Here is a 20,060-nt window from a genome sequence, read left to right on the forward strand (position 1 = left end):
AATGCTGTAAATCTCCACATAATCTCTAGCATTGGTAGATCCTTTTTTTTTTTATTTTCATTTGGTTTTGATGTTTTGCAACAGTGTTACTATGCAGCCTAGACAGGCAACGTGCTGACAATATCCTGCCTCTGCTTCTAGCAGCTGAGATAACAGTCACACCATCATGCACAGCTAAATCTATTCAATTGTAAACTTTAGCTCTTTTAGCAATGTGATCTTGAGTTTCTTATCTTTGAACTTCAGTTCCTTCACTTAATAGCCAGGAATGACAGAATTTGGTATTGGCATAAGAATGAAATAAGACAATGGGTGAACAAATGCATCAATGGTATTCAATAGACACTATGCTGAAGATGCACTATTCAACTTGCGGGTGGGGATTGGAAGGGAAAATTGGGATTGGGGAAAGGATGACATTGTCCAAAAAGAAATGTATGCTTAACTTATGTAACTGTAATCCCTCTATATATCAACTGTATAATGAAAAATTAAAAATAAAAATATATTAAAATGAAATAATATAAATTTTAAGAAGGTGCTTCAAAAACAAAGTCTCAATTAACAGAAGGGATGTGAAGGGTAAACAAAGGAGGAGGCTGCAATGCTTGGTAAGAAATGTATGCATTATCCTGCCCATGTAATTGTAACCCCGCTGTACAGTATGTTCACAAATAAAATAAAAATAAAAGTCTCAATTAACGTTAAGTTCTAGTAAGTATTCTTCATGAAGTATAGAGTTGTCCTATTTAAATTTGTTTAGTCCATGTAAGGCACAGTGAGAGACAAGGATTGGGAAGCTCTAAGTGTCAGGAAGGACTTGGGGAAAGTATGTGGGATCCTCTCTTATCTGAAAAAAATGTAACATTAACCAATGGGGCTGGAGGGATGCCTTCAGTGCTAGTTTGCTCCCTGATTTCCAAATCCAAGAATATAAAATATGGTAATAGACAAAAAAAAATTGCAAGTTAGTGAGTAAACAAACTTAATTCTATGTGAAAGACAGAAAATAGTCTCTCTGAGCTCAAGGAATGCAGATTTCTATTTCTTTTCTCATGCCATGAAGAAATCAAGCTAGCCTTGGATTTCTGAACACTTTGCTTTTCCAGCTAATCTATTCCTGATGCACTGGAGACTTGTGAACCTGGCTTTGTTAGTCATGACAACAGCTCAAGTGTAGGCAAATTACATAATAAGCATACTGGATACTCAGGAAAGATATAATAAGATCAGAAAAGGGAATTGTAGAATGATAGCTAAAAGAAGCTCAAAGTCCAGGAGACTGTTAGCTCCAATAAACTACTTAGAAATAGCTGGAGGTGACACTGTGTGACCTACAGCTATGACAAGATCATACTAGAGAAGCACTTTGTTGGTAGGTTTGGGGCCATGGAGCAGCTCAGCAAGAATGCTGGGTGGGTTGGGAGGCATTAGAGCAGCAAGAATGGTCTGTCTCTTGGGTGTGTTCAGAGAGCCTATGTTCAGAGTGCCATTGTGGCACTACATAGGGCATGGTGGAGTCTGAACCAAGCAGATTCTGCAAGGGGCCCAAGCATGGTACTTATTCATGTTGGACAGCCCTTGCCTTAACTATGATCTGTCATGTACACCAGAGTTCTGGACCCAAACTAATAGTAAAGGCTTTCAACCAAAGAAGCACATAGGCAGTGTGAATGACTGGAAGGAGTAAGCATGTGGACCAGAAGTGAGACATGGGAGCAAGATGGGGGATTCTAAGATATCCTCACTGAGCAACACATCTAGTCAGCCATAAGGCTCATAGCACTGACCCGAGTACCACTGACAGCTTGATGCAGCTGGAATAGTCCAGGCTATGGGGAGCATCAATGCTGTTTCAACCTACAACTTGCCACTTAGGCTTGGCGAAATGATGGGAACCATTGGTGTGGCTACCAGCCACTGTGACATACTGTCAACTGACCAGAGCAAGTCTCTTCATGGTCATGGTTCTTCTCCTGGGGAAAGGGTTCCCAGTAAAAGGCAGAGAGTGGCAGTGTCTTAATGAGTTCCCATTGTTGTGACAGAAGATCTGATACAGACAAATTAAAGCAGGACAGGCTTATTTTGCCTATAATTTCAGGATTTTTCAGTACACGTAAGTTTTTATAAGAAAACCTTCTCACATACTGAGTGATTCCTTGGAAGTAGATGGAGGAGAGAATGAGAATGAGAACATATCGATGTACCTGGCATTCTCCTTTTAGGATATTTATTCTCTCAGGCTCCCAGAATGGGATGGTAATGTTCATCTACATTGAGTGAAGATCTATCCACACTGTTAATCCTCCTTGCAATAACACAATGTAACCCAAGGAGTGCTTTCCTAATCTCCTAGCTACTTCTTAATCCACTCATGCTAATAATACTCAACATATCCATCACAAGTCCACCTTTATTAACCTGGAACCCAAATAGTTCTTCATAACCCTAAAATTCCACCTTTGCTCTTGTAGGTTTTTGTCCATCCATTTCCCAGAATTCCCCATGGCTGTAAACAATCGAAAAGTCTTCAAAATTTTAAGACTAAATTTTCTTATGCGATTCTAGGAAAACTCTTAGGCATGAGTCACTATGAAGTGAAAAACAACTCATATACACTAGAGGGAAAATGGCACAGATTATAGATTTCCACTCAATCAGAAAGGAAAATTCCCACCTTATGGTATTTTTACTTGCAGGCCACAGGACATTTACCTTTTTTTTTTTTTTTTCAGTCGTGGGGCCTGAACTCTGGGCCTGGGCACTGTCCTCAGATCTTCAGCTCAAGGCTAGCAGTCTACCACTTGAACCACAGCTTCACTTCTGGCTTTTTCTGCTTATATAGTGCTGAGAAATCAAACCCAGGGCCTCATGCATGCAAAGCAAGCACTGTACCACTGAGCCACCTTCTCAGCCTCAGGCATTCTCCTTAACAGGCATTTCATATTCCTGACATGACCAATACCCTGAGGGCTCCACTACAGGTTAGATTTCATCCTCACAGCATCACACATCACCCTCTGAGGAACAGCCTTTGGGGATTTCATCCAGGACACATGGACTCTTTTTTTGTTTGTTTGTTTGTTTGTTTTCTTGGAGATGGGGACAACACTTTTCTGCCTTGGTAGGCATTGATCCAGCTCCCAGTAATATGATAAGGTGGGATTACAAGCATGTGCCACTGCTGCCAAGCTCTCAAATTCTTCTCAAAACCACTACTTTCTAGGGTGTTTTTTGTTCAATTTAATTTATAAATTTATTTTTTATTTGTTGCAGTTTAAAAAACTTTATTATACTACACAATCTATTAGTAAATGCACCAGATTTCATTTTCTCAAATGGTGAATGGAGTGCAAGATGGTCATCGCATGTTTCTTCATTATGAAGCACAGGATCTGATTGAGGGATGGCTTTAGTGTATTCCTACTGAGTAACCACAGAAGTGTGGAAGCCTACCATTGTCCTGTCATCAGATGTCAGAGGAAGGTCCACTTTAGATTGGAAGTAAATGTTTCAAGATAGTTCTCTCTGCTCTTATCCACTTCTGCTGCTATAATAGTGTATCAGGATGCTTATCAAGCAGGAAGAGAAAAGATATTGCAAAGGAAACTGCTTTTAAAGTCCACTTCTAGGCACACCGATTTTCATTCCATGGAGCCTGTCATCTTGCTTAAATCTGGGTCCTACAAGGTACCACCTACATGTATTTTTAAATGTTTGTCTACAAATGCTTTTTCCAGGGTGTTACAAGTTAACATTATGTGCAAAGTGCACATAATTGCTCTCATGAAATAGCCTCTATTAAACACCAAGAGTTGTGCATTAGTAACCTCTAATGCATTTCTTAGCCTTTTCTAGTTGACAATTGATAGTAACCACAACCATGGCATAGTGGGTCACACCTGTAAACCTAGGAAGTAGATTTGTGGTTTGAAGCCATCCTGGGCAAAAACTTTGTGAGACACCAACTCATCCATATCAAATGAGTGCCACTTTCAGCTTTTTCTGCTTATGTGGTTTGTGCTGAGGAATCGAATCTAGGGCCTCATGCATGCAAGTCAAGCACTTACCACTGAGCCACCTTCCCCACCGAGTTTAATTTATTTTTTAATTTCCAAAATAGCTCCAGAAGCTGGGTGCTGTTGGCTCACGCCTGTAATGCTAGCTACTCAGGAGGCTGAGATCTGAGGATCGCGGTTCAAAGCCAGCCCCGGCAGGAGAGACCGTGAGACTCCTATCTCCAATAAACCACCAGAAAACCGGAAGTGGCGCTGTAGCTCAAGTGGTAAGCATTCGCCTTGAGCTGAAGAACTGAGGGACAGCGCCCAGGCCCAGAGTTCAAGCCCCACGACCGACAAAAAAAAAAAAAAACCAAAATAGCTCCAGAAGTGGAGCTATGGATCCAATGGCAGAATGCTACTCCTCAACCAAAAGAGCTCAGGGACACAGCTTATTAAGTAAAAAATAAAAAGTTTTCAGTTTCTTTAGAAACAGAGCAGAGTTTATAGAAAAATTAAATGCAATAAGTTGTTTTTCTGAAAGCAGACAGTCAGGATGAATTTGCTCCTTCTCCTCTGACTCCATCTCAGCTAAAATCTTCACTAAGACAATAAGGACTAACCTCTAACAAAAGTTTTATGCCCATGGTTCTGTAATGCTAGCTGCTGAGATCTGAGCACCATGGTTCAAACTCAGCCCAGGAAAGTCCATGAGGCTGGTACCTCCAATTAATCATCAAAATGCAGAAAGTGATGTTGTGACTCAAGTGGCAGAGCACTATCCTTGAACCAAATTGCTCAGGGACAGTGCCCAGCCCTGAGTTTCATCACTATGATCAGTAAATAAAACATAGAGAATATAGGGAATTATACAAAAAGCCAGATTCTACCAAATAAGTAAAGAAGAGATGAACTCCCTGTCCTGCTGCCCAGAAGCTAGAAACTGCAGTGTTCCCAGGCAGGATGCACATGTGCACACCTTTGATTGCATAGTTACAATAGCAGAGCATGAGGTATTCTAACTCCTGAAAAATGCCTTTGGCTTGGCCTTTAGCTGGTTGTTTTGCAGTTGGAATTTCCTAGACTTTTCTGCCTAGGCTGCTTTTGAACTGTTATTCTCTAGCTCTCAGCATGTTCACTAAATAAGATGACAGCATGATCCATCGTGGGATGACACATTGCTGAGGAACTTCTTTGAAACAATGTAGATGAAAATCCCCATAAACGATTGTAGTTTACTGTGCAATATTGAGTGGTGGTTAGTCTGTTCAGGCAGGTGTACAACAGCCATCAGCAGCTCTGAGCTCAGCACTTCTGGTGTTCAGCACTGAGCATTTTTTAATTGGGCTATCCCTTTATATTATTGCAAGTGTTCTTTATTTTATGTTCAAGAATCTTATAACAAACAAGACTTGAAAATAATGTTTTCTGTTTTCCATTCTGGTGTGGGTTGAGGAGGGAGGGAGAGGAAAGGATAGAGAAGGGAGGTGGCCTGAGAAGGCAGTGGGGACTGGCAGGGCATCGGGGCCTGAGCTGGTTCCTCAGTTCCTTCTGAATAAAGTGAGACTGCATTTTTGGACAGTCTGTAGGGACAGGACACACTAGTGGGAGTCCATAGTGGCTCTCTCCAGGACTGCAGTGTCCTGGTCCCTCCTGCCTGCTTTCAAGTGCCCTGGATGTGGCCCTCTCGTGGGCCCTGGTAGGTGAATGTCCTTAGGTCGCCCCGCTGGCTGTCTGTTCCCAGATTTGCCATGATTAGCAGCTGCTCCTCCTCACTCTGGTTCCAAGCCCAGCACTATCTGCCTCCTACCAGCACCTCCCCACTCATGCCTCATGCCTGCAAGGCAAGCATTCTTCCACTGCTGACTCATTATTTTTTCTTGTTCAAAACACCATTGCTAGGAGGGATGAGTGACAATGTTGTCAGACACCTTGTATTTATATAGTGTCTTGTAGAATGGGAACTTCTTTGTATAATTACCTAAAGATAACAATAACAACAATAATAATAAATGTTTAAAAAACACCATTGCTTCTGTCCTGCACTGATAGAAAAATATCGTAGTTCCCTTACCTGCACCTCTGATAAATGATTTTTTGTCAAGATTTCTGATTTACTAGAGACAGCTTACATTTGACCATTTATGTCAGTCACACCACACCGAGGTGACTCTCAGGTCAGTGAAGGAGCTCTGAGCCCAGCTTATCACCCCATCCAATTCTACTGACTTTAATCAAGTGCACTATTCCCTACCTGGTAACATTCCTAATGAACCTCATGATCATTTACAACATCCTTCTGGACTTCCTGGATATGAGAAGGCACTGGTCAGGTGAGTCCTAGGTCTGTGGGAGCAAAGTCTCCTGCTGAGCCCTGAATTCTGAGCTCTGGAAACTTGTTTGTTTGTTTGTTTGTTTGTCGGTCGTGGGGCTTGAACTCTGAGCCTGGGCGCTGTCCCTCAGTTCTTCAGCTCAAGGCGAGCGCTCTACCACTTGAGCTACAGTGCCACTTCCGGTTTTCTGGTGGTTTATTGGAGATAGGAGTCTCACGGTCTCTCCTGCCCGGGCTGGCTTTGAACCGAGATCCTCAGATCTCAGCCTCCTTAGTAGCTAGGATTACAGGCGTGAGCCACCAGCGCCCGGCGGAAACTTGTTTGTTTAATGTAAGCCACTTTTGATTTATGAATTTTTCATTTTTCTATTTTTACAAAATAGAATTTTTGAAGCAAGTCTTGATTTATGAAGATAAGGTGGCATTTGCTATTGGTACAGAGAATAAATATAGTTAATGTAAACCTTCATCATAAAGGAAGGTAGTTGTTATTTGTGGGAGCTCTGGTAAGAATGTTTTTCCAGTCCCAAGTCTTGAAATCTGAGCCTAGGCACTGTCCCTGAGCCTCTTTGTGCTCAAGGGTAGCACTCTACCACTTGAGCCACATTGAAACACTTGAGCCACTACACAGTTTTTTCTGATTAGCTTATTGTAGATAAGTGACTCCTACCCAGGTTGGCTTAAAACTGCAATCCCCAGATCTCAGCTTCATGAGTATCAATAATTACAGATGTGAGTAACTGGCACCCAGCTGGTAATTGAATATTTTTAAAAATTGTATATTCCCAGAGACAGTCATGATGGTTTATTGCTTGCTGTTTTGGAGGTCTGAACTCACATTAGAGATACTGAGAACTCAGTAGTCTGTGTAGGAAACCTAATATATTGGCATCTGTCACATGATAGCTTGCTATTATTAAAGTTTCATCTTTGTGTTAGAGATGCTGAGATATGAAGATTAAGGGTGAAAGCCAGGCTAGGCAGGAAATCTGTGATACTCCAGAAACTTGCCCCAAACAAATCCAGAAGTGGAGGTGTGGCTCCAGTGGCAGAGTGCAAAAAAAAAAAAGAAGCTCAAAGACAACACCGGCCCTGAATTCAAGCGTCAGTATTCAATACTCAGGACTGGGGCACACACACACATACACGCACACACACACACACACACACACACACACACACACACACACACACACTGGTCACACACACACACACACACACACTGGTCATAGGTGGCTCCTGCCTGTAATCCTAACTCAGGATGTCGCAATCTGAGGATCGTGCTTCAAAGCCAGCCCCTGCAGGAAAGGCCGTGAGACTTTTGTCTCCAATAATTCACTCAGAAAACTGGAAATGGCAGTGTGGTTCAAGTGGTACAGCGTTAACCTTGAGCTAAAATTCTGAGGGACAGGGTCCAGGCCCAGAGTGTTTTTCCATGACCGACAAAAGAAAAGGAAAAAGAAAGAGCAAGAAATAAATAAAAAGAAAATGCAAAGATTTGGGGAAACAACAAAAACAACAACAAAACCCACAGGACTTCTATCTTGGGTAGAAAGCTGACCACCTAGGAAAACATACTAGTGAAATGTTGACCCTGACCACACACTAAGTCATGGATCTTGGAATAATAGCTGTTTCTAAGGAAAATAGGACCCTGCACAAAACCATGAACTACAGGGTAGTATATTCAGGAAGGATAATGTCAAGGAAACTGGGGTAGACAAGTGAAGACAGGAAGGGTAGATGAATGTAGCCATGATAGTCAATGTGAATGTGTGAAAATGGAACTAGACAAACTGAGGTGATGGGGGCTGGGGAAGGGATGACAAGAATGATAAAACAGGTGACATCTATCACATGCATTGTACTCATGATCCCAAGTATGGAAATTAAAACCCTTTGTACATCAACTTCATAAAATACTATTAGTAAATGTAATGATACATTGCACTCACAAACTGATATGTTGAATTGAAGTTCTTTGTACAATTACTTAAGTATTTCTATAATAATAAATTCCTTATTAAGCTGGGCATTGGTGTTTCATGCCTGTAATGGTAGCTACTCTGTATGTTGAGCTCTGATGTTTCCGGTCTCACATTCTTCCTCTCTGCTTTGACAGTATAATATCATCATTATTTATGATCGCCTACTTTAGAAATCTTTTTTTTTTTTGGTCCTGGGGCTTGAACTCTGTGCTTAGGCACTGTCCTTGTGCTCTTCAGCTCAAGGTGAGCACTCTACCGCTTGAGCCACAGCACCACGTCCGGTTTTCTAGTGGTTTATTGGAGATCAAGAGTCTCACAGACTTTCCTGCCAGGGCTGGTTTGAACAGCGATTCTCAGATCTCAGTCTCCTGAGTAGCTAGGATTACAGGCATGAGCCACCGGTTCCTGGCTCACTGTAATAATCTTGAACACACATTTTACTCCGTGTTTTACAATGCGTAATAATATTCTCACATTGATAGCCTGTGAAGCTGCTGTGGGTTTGGTATTACTCTTGTAGTGTAAAATAACTATACTCATTACCTGCAAAGCCTTAGTCTCTGACAATGCTGAAAATTATTCCCCCCAGAACCATATTCATCTCTATACCTTGATATTCCTAAAGTCACAGGAATGATCTGAATTAATTCAACCATTCATCACCTACTTATTAGCATGGAATGTCTGTTCATATGTACTCGCTATCATGAAAATTACTTTCACTACTTTTCATTTTTCTCTTTACCCCATTCTAACCCTATCACCCTGACTTTTCCTACATTAGTTCACCTCACCTATCCAAGCAGCCATTAACATACAGAAAACAGGTAAATACTAATTGTTTTTCAAGTCCTATCATTACAATACATGCATGGAACTTATTTCATTTTAGGTTTTATGTGAAGCAAGCCTAATTGTGACTCTCCTAATCATTATCTGAGAAGGGAGTCTGACAGAACAACCTAGCATGTGCACGCTCCCAGAGCACCCTCTAGCGGGAAGCGGCGCTCACTACACCCTGGGCCCCATGATACCCACGCGCTGAGCGCGCGCTCTGGAGGGAAGCAGCGCTCACTGCACCCAAGCTCTGAGCACCGCAGTAGTTTCAGCTCCAGCCCGTGGAATGGCCTGGCCCTGGAGACCTGGGCTGCTCTCAGGACAGTCCTTCTCCACTAAGAGTGATCCTTATCATCCCTTAATAAAAGGGCAAAGGAGAGGAGGAGGGTGCAGCGGAAGGAGGTGGCCAGGAGGGACGTAGAAGCTGCGGGCACCGCGGTCCGGTGCGGGTGCGGTGGCCCAGCCCCTGCCTCCGATTTCATCTACGCAGCTTTTCCCATGACGGTTGAGATACCGAGTCGGGTATTTCTTGAAAGATTGTCCCCGAGCCGCTCTGCCTCTCCCTGCCTTTCCCTCAACGAAGGCGGCTTGACAATGTGTGGGTGTCCAGCACACTTGGGGGCCGTTCCATCTCCTGATGCTGTTCGCTGTCCCGCTTTGCTGCTCGGTGCTGCGGTCCGAACCCTGGTTCCCATGACCCACGAACGCCCCCGGAGCCGGTCCACACAGAGCCCCGGAAGGACCCAGTTCTCTGCCCGGCGGCTCCCCCAGCGGGTCCTATCGACCACACCCTGCACCGGCCACTGACAACCCTGACTAGGGGACCGATTCCGGACCCTGACCTCCGGCAATGGGGGGGGGGGGCGCGGAAGGAGGCAGGGCTGCGCATGTGCAGTGGGGCTTACGGGGCAGTGGAGGATCCGCCACCTCCCACCAGATGTTTCCATAAGGCATGGCGTGCTGGACTCACCGGATCCAGCTCCTGGGATGGTGCCACCAAGGCCTTGGCCAGAGTTGTGCCTGCTGCTCAGCGCTTCTGATTCTCTACCACAAGTTTAGACCAGGATCCGTGCCCAGACATGAGCCAGCCACGTTCACGACCCCGCTACCCGGAGCCAGAGCCCCGAGGCCACCCTTCCCCGCGAGCACCAGGCCGGGCTCCGCCCCCCGTGCCGCCAGTGTGCAAGCGAGAGCACGATGGCGTGAGGCTTTATTCAGTACAGGTTCATGCAGCCTGCGGGAGCCGAGGCTTTTCAGCGAAACGGCTTCTCCTTGGGTCAGTAGATGTGGCTTGGTCGCACAGATTGGCTCACCAGGAATGCAAACCCAGATGTGAGGGAATGCAGGGCCCAATCACCATGGAGACCAGAACCTGCAGGCATTACCATTGAATGGAATCCCTGGGTTTCAGGAACTAGTGTTGAAGGAAATACACAAAAGCCCCACCGGGGCCTCAGTTTATGTATAGCCAGCTTGTTAGTCATGCAGCATTTATACCACCTACTGAAGTTTGGAAAAATTGTAAGGTAATTTTTAATGTGATTCTGTGTTTCTGAGAAAATCTAAGCTTTTGTGGTGGTGGTGGTGGTGGTGCAATATAACTTCCTGGTAGATTTAAGTTTGGGATATATAGGAAATAAAAATTAGGTTGCCTAGTGCCTGGTCAGATAGTACATGTCATTCTTACGCTGACAAATAGATTCGTTTGTGGACAGGAACATGAAAGGGTACATGTTAAAATATGTATTTTTCATTAATCTGCATGGATTATGTAGAACATCAAAGCTGTTTTTAAAAGAGAGAGTCGTGGATGTATTTGTGCTGTGCTTTCATTTCTTTGTAAATGAAGTAACGATTGATAATACACTTGTTGACCTTTTCACGCCTTCATATATATGTACACATATATAGAAATAGATGTCTGGTTTTTTGGTTTTCCAGTGTTTGGAAAGGAACTGATGGCAAAATTAATATTAAGTATACTTTGCCAGATAACCATGCAGACAGCAAGGTACAGAGAACAAAGAAAGGTTTATTTGTGGGGAAAGAGTGCCTGCAAGACTCCTTCTCCCAAGGGAGGAATGAGAAGAAGCACCGGTTATTTTTTGGGGTGACCTATATAACCTAGGAGGTGTAGGAGGTGCTAGAAGGTGCTAGGAGGTGGAGACCCTGGTGTCCACGTGTGGGCCAGGGGCTTCATCATGTCAGACTAGGATTTATGCCTCCTATCCACCTAGTAGATAAGGGTCCTGCAACTGCCCAAATCTGAAGGTCACCCTAAGGGTTTCTTGTTGCCTTATATGGTGGTATTGGTCCCAGAGAAGTGCCAACCCAAGGTAAAGGGGGTTGGAAGTTGATTATGTACTGCCTTTACTATGTGGGCCTAGTGTTGCTTAGGAAGGGAGTATGTTAAGCTATGGAGAAGGGAGGGAATGGACTAAAGCTATGGGAAGGGACTCATTTTGCTAACAGAAACTTAGATTATCTACTGATGAGCTATACCTCCACCTTAAAAACAATTATAATTGTAGACATCCCATACTTCAAGGTCAACTTAAAGCATGAGTGGCAAAGGCAAACACAAACATGTCAATTAAATAAAAACAGATTTTGGTTTGCTTTGTCATAAGTCATGAACTACTAAGTATTGCATCACTATATTTAGAAATTCTTTACTATCTTATTGGCACTTTAAATTTATCTAAGTAGTCATTGATTTTGAAAATCACAGCATGCTTAGTAGGGGTCAATTAATGGTCCTGTTGAGGAGGTCATGTTGAGGAAAGACCCACAGCCTTTTCAGTGTGCTCTTGCAGTTGGTCCTTGAGAGGGAGAAAAGGATTGTAGCTAGAACCAGGAGAAGGCATGTAAGGCCCTTTTACAGTGAAAAGGAATGATACAAAAGCAAGGTGGGATTCGGATTTCTCTACCTGTCTGTCTTCTTGTGACCTGATGACAGAGTCTGGACTACCATGGATCCTTTGGCCTGTGTTTTATTGCAAAGGCAATGAGTGAAGAAAAGTTATGTGATTTGAAGTTAAGAGGGATTTGGGGTCAGCCTTACTCAGCCTTATGTACTATTGTTGATCAGGTGTGATGTAATGGCGGGCTGACTTTTTCTCTTTTTTTCGGGGGGGGGAGGCTGGTTGTGGGGACTGAACTCTGGGCCAAGCGCTGTCCCTCAGCTCTTCAGCTCAAGGCTAGCACTCTACCACTTGAGCCACAGCGCCACTTCCGTCTTTTTTCATTTTGCTTATGTGGTGCTGAGGAATGGAACCCAGGGCCTCAGGCATGCAAGGCAAGCGCTCTACCACTGAGCCATCTTCCCAGCCCTTATTTGTTCTATTTATTTCTCTCCTTCCTCATCAATCCCCAAACCATATTTGTGGCAGTATTTGTTGTATATATTTTGATATCCTATTATTAGGTGTATACAGTTTGTGAGTATGTTTAACATGTCATTAGTATGTCTTTATCTCAAACCTAGGCATCATGCATGCATTACTAATGCTGTGCATTCAACGATGGCATATCTTCAACTTATAGTGTAATTCTTTCTCTGTTGGAAATGTACTGTATTTTCTAGTAATTCCTTTCCAGAACATGTTAAATGTTTATGCAAGAAGAGATAAGGTTAGAGAGATTTTCCTTATCCTTACCTTTCTCTCCATCTGTATTCTCAAGAGATAAAATTTCACGAAATCATATGACAATAAATTAATTTGAAATCATATGTCATCACTATGTGAAGATCATTGCTATTATTTAGGCATATTAAATGTCAGTTATCAGCTAAATGAAGTGGCTTTTCATACCTCAATCTATAACCCATATTGCCCCCTCTTTCCCTTTATTTCCTCCATCTCCTATTCTCTGTGAAGTGTGAGGGGAGGTTGGCTAAGGGGGAGAGGGAATTGCTTATTTTCCTGGCTCTGCTACCTAGCTTGGTACCAATACCACTGCTTTGAATAATCTGTGGAGAGTGTCAGGCAGCCCAGAAGACAAATCAAATCTTGGACTGAGTTCTGTGGTTCCACCTCTGTGGAACTCTGTTGCATTCCTACAGTGCCCTGCCTTTTACCCCACCTTTGGACCGACAAGAATTCTCTGGCTTATTTCCTGTCAGACAACTGGAATTCCTAACCTGGGTAGTTGCAGAAAATGGACAGTAGGTGGCGAGCGCTCACCATAACATTGCCTAGAGAGGGAGAAGAACGTTGGTGATGGCTGGACTCTGGCATATCAGTGATTATCCTGGTACCATACCTTGGTTGCACCGTGTTCTGCCTGACTGAGGCACGCATGACAGTACTGATATCTGCCAGTTTTCACTCTTGCATGATATAATACTAATTCACCCTGAGGAAATCTGTAGTAGAGCTGCTACCTCAGTCATTTATATACTGTTGCTTCTCAGTTCCAAATGTACATTTTTGCTGTAAACATAATTAGTCTCTGAGCTGGGTGCTTATGGCTTAAGCCTATAATCCTAGGTACAGTGATGGCTTAGAGACATCGGAGTATCATGATTCAAAGCCACCATTGGCAGGAGACACCCATAAATGGTGCTGTGGCTCAAAACTGGTAGAAAACTAGTCGTATATAAATAAAACGTTCTGTGATAGTGCCCCAAACGCTTAGGTGTAGCCACACAGTAAAGAAAGAGATAAAGACAGATTGTCCCTTGGAGGAATTAACAATGTGTCCTTTGTGAGGGTTAGCATCTGTTTGTAATTTTTACAGAATCATAAGTTAAAAGATTTACAAGCCGGGAGCTGGTGGCTCACGCCTGTAATCCTAGCTACTCAGGAGGCTGAAATCTGAGAATCGCAGTTCAAAGCCAGCCCGAGCAGGAGAGACCATGAGACTCCTATCTGCAATAAACCACCAGAAAACCGGAAGTGGCGCTGTAGCTCAGGTGGTAGAGCGCTCGCCTTGAGCTGAAGAGCTGAGGGACAGCGCCCAGGCCCAGAGTTCAAGCCCCACGACCGACAAAAAAGAAAAAAAAATTACAATACAATAGTTTAGCTGGAGTTAAAATGGAGTATTGGCCTTCACCATTCAAAATAGAATTAACCAATCACATTCAAAACTCCAACCAATATTTTGTCATTTTCTCTCCTGTTTAGTCACAGATTGCATTTTCGTTTCTATTTATAATTCCTTGACCCAAAACTCTTGTCTTTCTCATACAATACCTTAGAATCTTATAATTCAAACTTTGGTCTCATGGTGCCTGCAATGATTATTTTTAATCTCAATTCCTACACTGACCCACCCCCACCCTTCCTTGATTCATTCATTTCATGAGAGGAAACTGGAATTCACAACCATGGTATTTTCAGAAGGTGGACACTAGATGGAGTTTGCTCACCGTCGTTCTCTTGTTCTGGGCGAGGGCAGGGAAAGGAAGGAATACCCATCACACTTGGTGGGTAGTGAGAGCTTCTTGATTTTACTGGCACCATACAGTGCCACCTCATGTGATTCTGCCCGCCTTGTGGTCCTGCATTACACAGTACTAATCAGCCCTGAGGAAACCTTCAACAGACCTGAAACTACAGTTGTTATAGATACATAGCACAGCTTTCCAGTTCCAAATCAAAGACAATTTCCCCTGTACAAAATGAGCCCCATTAGCCTTATGCAGCTGGCGCATCTCTGTAACCCACAGCTACTTAGAAGGCTGAGAGAAATGTAAAAGTCGTTTCCAAGCTGGCCTAACAGGGTAGTCTTTAAGTCTACTGTGAGATTAAGGATTTCCCAGGAAACCACATGTGGAGCTGTTGCCCAAAAATGTATACTAGTAGCTGCCTTGGGGAAAAAATAAAATAGTGAAAATGTAAATATCAACACCCAGGCACTGAGCTCGATCCTCACATCCAAAAAAAAAAAAAAAAAAGGTAAGGAAGAAAAGAAGAAATAAAGAATTCATTTCAATTTTTTGTTTTGTATGAATCATTTCCATGTGAGATTTCTTGTATTTTTCAAGTCTATTAATATATTATGTATAGAACAGTTCCGTAAGATTGCTTTCTTGCAGTGTTCTTATCTTACGCACTCATTAACTTAGGCCTTGGCCTTTGCAAAAGATAGTTCTCTGAGAGGCTTCCTGCCTAGATTTCCTGATAACAGTCCTTCTTGGAATTCCAGTTTCTTCTAAAAGGTCCTAAGCAACACTGCAACTCGTTGCCATGACTACATTTACAAGACAAAAGTTATCTCAGTTACCTGTGGAACTGCCTCACTACTAGCAACACCCACCCTCTATCTTCCCTTCTGGGTGTGGGCGGGGCAAGCTGACTAAATGTTTCCTGGGAGGCTATTTTTTTTTTGTGGGCGGGGAGGGTCCGGTCAGGGGACCTGAACTCTGGTCCTGGATGCTGTCCCTCAGCTCTTCAACTCAAGGCAAGCACTGTACCACTTGAGCCACAGCGCCACTCCCAGCTTTTTTCTTTTTGCTTATGTGGTGCTGAGGATTCCAACCGAGGGCCTCAGGCATGCAAGGCAAGAGCTCTACCAGTGAGCCGCCTTCCCAGCCCATGGGAAGCTATTTTTTTTTAAGTGGCTCCCCAGTTATCTGTTATTATGGCATTGAGAGGCTGGGTTGTGAAAAGACGCACAAGACTACAATTAGTACGTAAAGTCTAGCGCCAGTGGAAGCTTACATGTATGCTTTCTAGAGTGGCTGGAGCACCAGTACTGAAAAGAAGATTACAACCTGTCTGGAGAACTAGGACAATGATTACATGATTGGTGAGTAAATGTCCTTCCCATTCCATTTTCACCATGGTTTTTCACTCTAAGAATCCAATCTGTGGCCTTCTTAATCTTTTCTTTTCCACCCCACCCCACACCCAATAGCAAGGGAAAATCCCCCTCTATTCTCTTTTCTCTGTCTTCTCTAGAATCACTTGCAATATAAACCAATATAAGCCAATTGAAACGTATCCAACCGCGGATCTGGCTTTGAAGTGGCTATTGACTAGTGTGGTCCTAGACCATCGTGTCCAGAAGGATACATCGATGTGTTTTGAAAGATCCTAAACCAAATGTACTTGTGATCATGACCCAAAGCGTGAGGACAGGTACATTTCTGTCCTCCTAATTCCAGCTTTGGTCCTCACACGTCCGGTTGTTATAATACGTTCACAGTCGTGCCACTTACGGATATTACGTCTTGTGTCTTCTCTGCAATATCTTAAATGCTCAGAGAAGTTACACCTTCTGACAAAAGGACAGTATGTGTGTCACACACACGGGGACACACACACACTCTGTTTGCCCGGAGTGCTGTGTAGCTTACCATGTCCAGTTATAGTTTAGGTCTAGCATCCACGTAGGAGAGAAAACAGGTGCCGTTGGTTGGTCGGTCTGTCTGTCTCTCCGCCGGTCTGTCTTCCCCTGGCATCACCTGTTCTAGGTTCTTCTCCGCCGCCGCCGGCACCCCCCCCTCTGCCCCCCCCCCCCCCCCCCCCCGCTCCTAGTCCATCAGTCCATCCATCTACTTCCCTGTAACTGACATAATCTTATTCTTCTTCTTTGGGGAATGGATGAATAAACTTTTACCTTGTGGATATTGTACACACACCCTAAGGGGTGTGTGTGTGTGTGTGTGTGTGTGTGTGTGTGTGTGTGTGTGTGTGTGTGTGTGTGTGTTGACGGAATAGAGTGTTTACCATGCCTGACCCCCTGGCTCTGCCTCTCTACCCGTCTGCGATGCGATGTGTGTGCTGGGGCGCTTCTGCCCGCATATGTTCCCAGTGCGAACTCCAAAGAGAAGTACGCCCGCCGGGCCTGTGGGTTCTAACCATGCTTCACCCCCCCCCCCGGGAGATAGGATCGCCCCTCTGACCCCCCCACTCTGTTTGGGCCGGGGCCCCTCGTCTGTCTCTCCCTGTCTTTCCTCCTAGGGTTCCCTACCTGCCCTCCCCCCAGCCCCGCACACACACACACACACACACACACACACACACACACACACACACACACACACACAGTCACAGACACACACACACAGAGTCACAGACACACACACCCACACCCACTGTGCACCGCCACACTCGGGTCCAGGTCCTCCACCACAGGCATGTGAGTGAAGATGCCTCTACCCTCCAACACCTGTGTGTCGGGTTCAGATTCATCGCCTCATGCCCGGAATCCTGCTCCAGAGAGAGTGGCAGAGCCTATTAGAAAAGGCTAGCTGTTTTTTTGTTTTTGTTTTTGTTTTTTTTATTTTAAGGTAGTCCCATTTGTCGAGTCTCTCTCCAATTTGTTGTGACCCTGGGACTCTGTTCAGGAAGTTCCTTCCTGTGCCTATTAGTTCAAGTGTCTCTCCTACTCTGTCCTGCAGTAGTTTCAGAGATTCAGGTTTAATGTTAAGGTCTTTAATCCATTTTGAGTTGATGTTGGTGCATGGTGATAGGCTGGGGTCCACTTTTAGTTTTCTGCATGTGGCTGCCCAGTTTTCCCAGTACCAGCGGTTGAAGAGGCTGTGTTTCTTCCATTGTATGTCTTTGGCTCCTTTGTCGAATATCAGCTGGCTGTAGGCCTGTGGATTTATTTCTGGATCTTCTATTCTGTTCCATTGGTCTTCGGGTCTGTTTTTGTGCCAGTACCATGCTGTCTTTGTTATTATAGCTCTGTAGTAGAGTTTGAAGTTCGGCATGGATAGCCCTCCCATATTGTCTTTATCCCCTAGAATTGTTTTGGCTATTCTAGGTCTTTTGTTGTTCCATATGAATTTTTGGACTGTTTTCTGTATTTCAGTGATGTACGTCATTGGGATTTTAATAGGAATTGCGTTGAATTTGTATATTAGTTTTGGAAGTATTACCATCTTTACTATATTAAGTCGGCCTATCCAGGAGCATGGGAGGTCTTTCCATTTCCTAGTGTCTTCTGCAATTTCTTTCTTTAACTTTTTATAGTTCTCATTAAATAGTTCTTTTACATCTTTGGTTAGGTTAATTCCTAAATATTTTATTTTTCGGGAGGTTATTGTGAATGGGGTTGCTCCCTTTATTTCCCTCTCTTCCTGTACATTATCAGTGTATAGGAAGGCAACTGATTTTTGTGGGTTTATTTTGTATCCTGCTATTTTGACGAAGAGAGTTATGATTTCTAAGAGATTCGGGATGGACTTTTAGGGATCGTGGAGGGAGGTATAGTATCATGTCGTCTGCAAAAAGGGATAGTTTAACTTTTTCTTTCCCTATGCGGATCCCTTTAATGTCTTTTTCTTGCCTTATTGCCCTGGCTAAGGGTTCTAGGACTATATTGAAGAGGAGTGGAGACAGTGGGCATCCTTGCCTTGTTCCTGATTTTAGGAGAATTGGTTGTAGCTTTTCCCCATTAAGTATAATATTGGCTATTGGTCTGTCATAAATGGCTTTTATTGTTTTTAGAAATGTTCCTTCTATTCCTATTTTCTCCAGAGCTTTTAGCATGAATGAATGTTGAATTTTGTCAAAGGCCTTTTCTGCCCAGCCAGCGGCTCTCGTTTGGCTTTCCTGTCATTTAGTGATGGGTGAGTGGACTCACGCTTCCCATGGCGCTGTCACCGTGGGTTTCCAGACCTGTGTGCGTGACGTGTACCTACCCTCTCTGTGTTAGAAGAAACCTCTCTCTGGCCTTCCCCCTGCCCTTTCCCTGCCTGTGAAGGGGGGGGGGGGCGGGGGGGGGCGGAGGGAGGGAGCGTGTTGTGGGGCGGGCGGGCGGCGGACTTTCACAAGTGAGCGGGGTGCCTCCCGAGGGCTCGTCTCTTGCTGGAGCCGACCCATCTTTGGGAGTTTTTTGTTGTTGTTGTTGTTGTTGTTGTTGTTGTTGTTGTTGTTGTTGTTGTTTCTTTCTGGTTTCCATCTGGGGGAAAAAGAAAACAAAACGTACAAACACCCCCCCCCCCAAAAAAAAAAAAAAAAGACGGGCGGGCAGACGGTGGGACGAGCGCTCACTTGCCCTTTTCTGGCCATGTTGGGTGGGGGTGGGGGTCTTGCCACGGGCGGCGGAGGTCGTGCGGGTGGCCGGTTCGTTTTCTCTCGTGGTGCAGGCCTGCCGTCTTTGCCGCCCCTTCCTGCTTGGGACCGATCCCGGCTTCCCGGTTCTCGGGTTCGGGCCGCTCCGTTCGGGCGACTCCCGTCCTGGTTCCTGGTTTCACTTTGGTCGCTGGCGGCGGCGGCGGCGGCGGCTCGATCTCGGTCTAGGTCTCTGGTGGCTCTGGTGTCGTTCGTGAGGTCGCAGAGAGGACCCGGCTGCAGGTCCTGACCTAGGTTGTGCCTCTCGGTGCGTGGCGGTGGGGAGTGAGGCGATTCGTTTCCGTGTTCTGTGTCTCCGGAGCTCAGAGCCGCCCGGCGGGCGCCGATCCGGGGTACGGCGGCTCGGTGGAGTCGGTCGTTGGAAGGCGGTTGTCGTGCTCCCCCTGGCGTCCGCCTTGATATGACAGTCCCCTCGTTCTCAGCCGAGCGAGCGAGTGAAGGAGGAGGTCTGGCGGCAGCGAGCCGGGCGGAGGCCCGGCCTCTACCGGGTGCCGGGCGCGACTGTCGCCGTGGTGTCGCTGTGGCGCCGGGGCGGCTGTTCTGTCGGACTTTGCGCCCGCAGGCGAGCGCGGGGTGGGGCCGTGAGTCGCCGCTCTCTCTTCCGTGCCCGGTCTGTGCCGGGGGTGGCGGCTTGGTCGGGTCGACCAGTAGTTCTGTCTGGGCCCGACGCCTTGTCCTCCTCCCCTCCCGTAGTTCTGTCTGGGCCCGACGCCTTGTCCTCCTCCCCTCCCTGGACTCTGGTCTTTGAGGGCGAAAGAAGGAGAGTACGAGGGACGTCTCGGGAGTCGGGGGAAAGGGTCCCCGGGTGAGCCGCTAGGTGGTGGGGCCGGTCCCGGCCCGGACTCGGACCACCCCCCCTCCCCGGAGTCAC

The 20,060-nt window shown here is 45.2% G+C and overlaps 1 long non-coding RNA gene across 3 annotated transcripts in view; it reads right to left on the bottom strand.

Annotated features, from left to right (window-relative positions):
* LOC138839135 (uncharacterized) overlaps nucleotides 1-10,507 on the bottom strand; it is a 61,746-nt gene extending 51,239 nt beyond the window's left edge. For all 3 annotated transcript variants that reach the window (XR_011375864.1, XR_011375865.1, XR_011375863.1), the window contains exon 1: nucleotides 10,126-10,507. This is a non-coding gene — a long non-coding RNA (uncharacterized lncRNA). The remainder of the gene's footprint in view (nucleotides 1-10,125) is intronic.
* Nucleotides 10,508-20,060: the final 9,553 nt, after the last annotated feature.

Source organism: Dipodomys merriami, unplaced genomic scaffold, assembly GCF_024711535.1.
Source record: "Dipodomys merriami isolate MVZ:Mamm:240054 unplaced genomic scaffold, mDipMer1.0.p SCAF_294, whole genome shotgun sequence".
NCBI lineage: Eukaryota > Metazoa > Chordata > Mammalia > Rodentia > Heteromyidae > Dipodomys > Dipodomys merriami.